The sequence below is a fragment of the Rhinopithecus roxellana genome, chromosome 12 (genome assembly GCF_007565055.1).
Source record: "Rhinopithecus roxellana isolate Shanxi Qingling chromosome 12, ASM756505v1, whole genome shotgun sequence".
NCBI lineage: Eukaryota > Metazoa > Chordata > Mammalia > Primates > Cercopithecidae > Rhinopithecus > Rhinopithecus roxellana.
This window is the reverse complement of record NC_044560.1, coordinates 118,370,353-118,376,750: the sequence shown is the minus strand read 5'-3', so window position 1 is coordinate 118,376,750 and position 6,398 is coordinate 118,370,353. Positions and strand designations below refer to the sequence as shown.

The following is a 6,398-nucleotide window of genomic DNA, read 5'->3' as shown; positions in this document are numbered from 1 at the left end:
ACCTGGGAGGTAGAGTTTCTGGTGAGCAGAGATCCTGCTACCACTGCACTCCCAACCAAACGAGAGTGCGTCTCAAAAAATCAAAAAATAAAAAGACCACTGGAGCCCAAGAGATCCTGGTTGGAGGTGCCACCCACTCCTGCCTGGGCAACAGAAAGCCTGTCTTGGAAAAATTTCAAATCAAACCCCACCAGCACCCAAGTCTGATGATAAACATGCTCTGCAAAAGTATTACCGAGATCAGCATCGACTCCACCGTTGCTTTTCTCAAACAGTAACACTCTAAAAGGATGCACGATCTTTTCTTGTAGACCACAGACAGTGCTTCCATCTAGAGGGTCACTGCGTGAGTTCTTCTTTTATTTTGACACGGAGTCTCACTCTGTCGCCCAGGCTGGATGCAGTGGTGCGATCTCGGCTCACAGCAACTTCTGCCTCCTGGGTTCAAGCGATTCTCCCGCGCTGAGTAGCTGGGATTAGAGACACCCACCACCACACCTGTAATTCCTATGCGTCAGTGCTTGCTTTGGCAGGGCACATAAAAAAAAATTGGAATGACAAGAGATTAACATGGCCCCTGCACAAAGGTGACAACCAAATTTATCTATTTAATTTTTCTATTTTTATTTTGTTTTTATTATTATTATTTTTTGAGACGGAGTCTCACTCTGTTACCCAGGCTGGAGTTCAGTAGCACGATCTCAGTTCACCGAAAGCTCAGCCTCCCAGCTTCAAGAGATTCTCCTGCCTCAGCCTCCTGAGTAGCTGGGATTAAAGGTGCGAACCACCACCATTCTGAGCTAATTTTTGTATTTTTAGTAGAGATGGGGTTTCTCCATGATGGCCAGGCTGGTCTCGAACAACTGACCTCAGGTGATCCACCTGCCTTGGCCTCCCAAAATGATGGAATTACAGGCGTGAGAGTTGCCGTACCTAGCCTTTTCCTATATTGAAAATTAGGGGGGAAAAAAAGATGCCCACACCTAAATAGCACATCATTTGTTGTTCAAGTACATCTCAAATACATTGTTTATCTAAAATACAAATGTAACTGGGGGTGGGGCGTGACCCAAAGAATAGTCCTTACTTTCCTCTTTTTGTGCATGGATTAATAAAATTCACATGTAGTCCCTGCTACTAAGGACTGGGGAGGGGCAGAGGCAGGAGGATCTAAGCCCACTTTAGCCTGGGCAGCATAGTGAGACCCCCCCCTCGTTGCATAGATGACCTGGTCAGGCACCCAAGAATTCAGTTTCATTTCCCCAGTGAAAACTGAAACCCCATGCACTCCACCTCTGTGCTCCTGCTAAGCAATGCACATCCTATCTGCAGGGACATCGGGGTCCCCTTCAACTCCACCTGACCCCACGTGAGATTCTGTAAACAAGTGCCAAAATAATTTCCATGGAGTAAAAGGTGTTGATGGCCAGGTGCGGTGGCTCATGCCTGTATTCTCAGTACTTTGGGAGGCAGAGACCGGTGGATCCCCTGTCAGGAGCTAAGACCAGCCTGGACAACATGGTGAAACCCCGTCTCTGCTGAAAATATAAAAATTAGGCCAGGTGTGGTGGCTCATACCTGTAATCCCAGCACTTTGGGAGGCAGAGGCAGGTGGCTCCCTTGAGGTCAGGGGTTTGAGACCAGTCTAGCCAACATGGTGAAATTCCATCTCTACTAAAAAAAAAAATACAAAAAGCAGCCAGATGCGGTACTGGGCTCCCGTAATTCCAGCTACTCAGGAGGCTGAGGCAGAAGAATTGCTTGAACCCGGGAGGCGGAGGTTGCAGTGATCACATCACTGCACTTCAGCCTGGGTGATAGAAAGAGACTCCGCCCCCTAAAAAAAGCCATTTGAATCCAGGAGACCTACGTTGGATGTGGCACTGCAGTCCAGCCTGGGCAACAGAGACCCTGTCTTAGAATAAAAAAGCAAAACCGAAACAGACCCCCTTAATCATCCAAGTCTGATGATAAGCATGCTCTGCAAATGTGTTACCAAGATCAGCATCAACTTCAACGTTGCTTTTCTCAAACCGTAACACTCCAAAGGGAAGCGCCTTCTTTTCTTTTAGACAATAGAAAGAAAGTGCTTCCCTTTGTAGGGTCACAGCATGAAATCTTCTCGCTCCAGCACTCTGGGGTTTCTTGTTGGAATTGTCCTCGCCCAGGTTAAAATGGACACAAAAATAAAGATGTATTTATTTGCCCTGTTTGCAAGTTTTCTGGAATCCAGAACATAAACCCCTATATAAAGACCATCTCCAGTTCCTTGCTTCAAAGAATAAGGAGGTTAGCCTCACCCCTAATCTCAGCACTTTGGGAGGCCGAGGGGGGCGGATGACCTTAGTTCAGGAGTTCAAGACCAGCCTGCCCAACATGGTGAAACCCTGTCTCTACTAAAAATACAAAAAAATTAGCTGAGCGTGGTGGTGTGTGTCTGAAAATCCCAGTTACCCTGGAGGCAGGGAAGGAGAATCACTGGAACCCGGGAGACAGAGGCTGCAGTAAGCTGAGATTGCACCACTGCACTGCAGCCTGGGCGACAGAGCAAGACTATCTCAAAAAAATAAAAATAAATAAAAATAAAAAATATTTAGTGTCAGGGACAAGGAGATTCAATTAAAAAGACACAAATAAATAGAAAAAATAAGAAAATTATATTAATATTGACATCCATTGGGGATTACAGAATAGACTGGATAGATGTGGAGGCCTACATTTTTTTGTTGTTGTTTTGTTTTTTTGTTTTGAGATGGAGTCTCGCTCTGTCGCCCAGGCTGGAATGCACCTGCGCAATCTTGGCTCACCGCAAGCTCTGCCTCCTGGGTTGAAGCGATTCTGTTGCCTCAGCCTCCTGAGTAGCTGGGATTACAAGCACGCACCACCACGCCCACCTAATTTTTGTATTTTTAGTAGAGATGGGGTTTCACCATGTTGGTCAGGCTGGTCTCGAACTTCTGACCTCATGATCAGCCTGCCTCGGCCTCGCAAAGTGCTGGGATTAAAGGTGTCAGCCACCACCACGCCCAGCCCTTACTCTCCTCATGAAGGAAACATGGTTTGGATTAATTAAATTAAACTGATGAGAGGTCTGTGTTTGACCAACCCAAATGGAGCCTCTGGAACCAGGTGCCGTGTAATCTGTGTCTTTAAAGAGATGGGATCATGCTATGTGGCCCAGGCTGGAGTGCAGTGGTTATTCAAAGGTGTGATCAGTGCATGGTATAGCCTGGAAATCAAAGAAAGGACCCTTCCACCCTAGCCTTTGCAGTAACTGGGACTCTGTGTGCCCCAGGATGCCTGGCCGTGTCACCTCTCTTTGAAATGGGTCATCAGGAAAAGGTGGCTCACACATTGAGAATCACTTAAGTGCAGTTGAGACCATCCTGGGCCAAAGAGACCCCATCTCTACCAAAAATTAAAACCTGAGCCCAGTCTGGTGGCACGCTCCATGAGATCGGGAGTTCGAGACCAGCCTGACCAACATGGAGAAACCCCGTCTCTACTAAAAATACAAAATTAGCCGGGCGTGGTGGCACATGCCTGTAATCCCAGCTACTAGGGAGACCAAGGCAGGAGAATCACTTGAACCCAGGAGGTGGAGGTTGCGGTGAGCCGAGATTGCACCATTGCACTTCAGCCTGGGCAACAAGAGCAAAACTCCGTCTCAAATAAAATAAAATAAATCGAAACAAAATAAAATAAAATAATACAGCAAAACTTGGCCCCAAGAGATCTAGGTTGGAGTGCCACCCCTCTCCAGCCTGGGCAACAGAGACCGGTCTTGGAAAAAAACAAAACCAAAACAGAACCCCGCCATCGTCCAAGCCTGATAAGCACGCTCTGCAAATGCATTACCAAGATCAGCATCAACTTCAACGTTGCTTTTCTCAAACCGTAACTCTCTAAAGAGAAGCGCTTTGTTTTCTTTCAGACAACAGAAAGCGCTTCCCTCCAGAGAGTCACAGCATGAGATCTTCTCGCTCCAGCACTCAGGGATTTTTGTTGAAATTTTCCTTGACCAGGTTAAGATGGACACAAAAATAAACATGCATTCATTATCCCTGTTTGCCTATGTTCTGGAATCCAGCACATAAACCCCTAAAAGGACCATCTCCAGGCTCAGCAGGTTAGCCTTCCTCATCAAGGGGAATCCTCCTGAGTTTTGTCTCCAAGGAGAAAAAGCAATGCCCACTATACATACCTTATCTTTAACCCAGAGAATTGAGCTGGATTTCTAGAGAACAGCAATGGATTTTGAGTCATATGGTCACTTGAGTTCTAGCACAGGGACACACAGTCATGATGGGAGCATCCAAAATGGAATCTAAATTTGCCGAGCGTGGTGGTACCCACCTGTAATCCTAGCTACTCAGGAGGCTGAGGCAGGAGAATTGCTTGAACCCGGGAGGCAGAGGTTGCAGTGAGATGAGTTCATGCTACTGCACTCCAGCCTGGGCGACAGAGCGAGACTCTGTCTCAGAAAAAAAAAAAAAAAGAATATACATTGTTGTACACACAAACATTCTCCAGGACAGAGCACTGCCTAGGCTGTGAAAGCTCCTCAATAACATTTGATACAGAAGTACAGGTGGGGTGCAGTGGCTCACACCTCTAATCCCAGCACTTTAGGAGTCGAAGGCGGGAAAATTACATGAGCTCAAGGGTTCAAAACTAGTCCACCCAACATGGCAAAACCTCATCTGCAAAAATACAAAAGATAGCCAGGTCTAGTGGTTCATGCCTGTAGACACTAATTCAGGAGGCTGAGGTGGGCAGTAGAGGTTGCAGTGAGTTAAGGTCACAACAACTGCACTCCAGCCTGGGCCACAGAGCCAGATTGTGTCTCAAAAAAAAATAAAACACAAACAAAAACAACTCCAAAGTGATATAAGAGTATTCTCTGTGTGTAGAAGACTATTTTGTGTGTATTAATTAGACACAGAAGATTATATGATGCCATGTATATATTTTGGAGACCCTGTCTCAAAAAAAACAAAGTTCCATATACTATATGCTCACATAAAGAGTAATTCCTACATATTAGTGCTTGCTTTGACAGCACACATGAAAAATGAATGGAGTGACAGAGATGACCACGGCCCCTGCACAGAGGTGATGCCCAAATTCATGACGGCTCCCATATTCAAAATTAGGTAAAAAGGCCAAGTGTAGTGGCTCATGCCTGTAATCCCAGCACTTCGGGAGGCCTACGTTGGCGAATCACCTGAGGCCAGAAGTTTGAGAACACAGCCTGGCCAACATAGAGAAACTGTCTCTAAAAAAAAATACAGAAGACAAAATAACTGGCGTGCAGATAGGCGTCTGCAATGCCAGCTACTTGGAAGGTTGATGTTGCAGTGAGCTGAGATCGCACCACTGCAGTCCAGCCTTGGAGACACAGTGAGATTCTGACTCCAAAAAAAAAAAGAGAATTGTTTGAACCCAGGAGGCAGAGATTGCAGCGGGCCGAGATCATACTACTGCACTCCAACCTGGGTGACAGGGCAAGAGTGTCTCAACAAGTCAAAGACAGAAACAAAGAACGGGACTTGCTTTCTTCTTGCCTGTGCATGGGCTCACTTAAGGAGACGAGGCTGGCCAACATGTGGAACCCCTGTCTCTACTGAAAAAATACAGAAATTAGCTGGATGTGCTGGTGGGCATCGATAATCCCAGCTACTTGGGAGGCTGAGGCAGGAGGATCACTTGAACCTGAGAGGAGGAGGTTGCCGTGAGCAGAGACTGTGCCACTGCACCTGGGCAAGAGTGAGACTCTATCTCAACAATAAATAAATAAATAAATACAGAAAATAGCCGGGCGTGGTGGCTCATGCCTGTCATCCCAGCTGCTTGGGAGGCTGGGTCAGGAGAATGGCTTGAACCTGGGAGGCAAAAGGTGCAGTGAGCAGTGTTCCTGCCAGTGTAGTCCAGCCTGGGTCACAGAGCGAGACTGTCCCAAAAAAAGAGGACCACTTGAGCCCAGGAGATCGAGGTTAAAAGTGCCACCACACTCCAGCCTGGGCAACAGAGACCTCGTCTTAGAAAAAAATCAAAACAGCTGGGCACTGTGGCTCACACCTGTAGTCCCAGGACTTTGGGAGGCCGAGGTGGGTGGATCACCTGAGGTCAGGAGTTCGAGGCCAGCCTGACCAACATTGAGAAACCCCACCTCTACTAAAAATACAAAATTAGCTGGGTGTGGAAGCAGATGCCTGTAATCGCAGCTACTCGGCAGGTTGAGGCAGAAGAATTGCTTGAGCCCGGTTGGTGGAGGTTGTGGTGAGCCATTGCATTCCGGCCTGGGCAACAAGAATGAAACTCCGTCTCAAAAAAAGAAAAAAGAAAAAAGAAAAAAAAACAAAAAACGAAAAACAGAAGCCCACCATCATCCGAGT

At 46.8% G+C, this 6,398-nt stretch overlaps 1 non-coding gene across 1 annotated transcript; it reads left to right on the top strand.

Annotated features, from left to right (window-relative positions):
* Window positions 1–517: 517 nt before the first annotated feature.
* Window positions 518–625, top strand: LOC115892511. Its single transcript, XR_004052389.1, has one exon. It is a non-coding gene; the product is annotated as a U6 spliceosomal RNA (small nuclear RNA).
* Window positions 626–6,398: the final 5,773 nt, after the last annotated feature.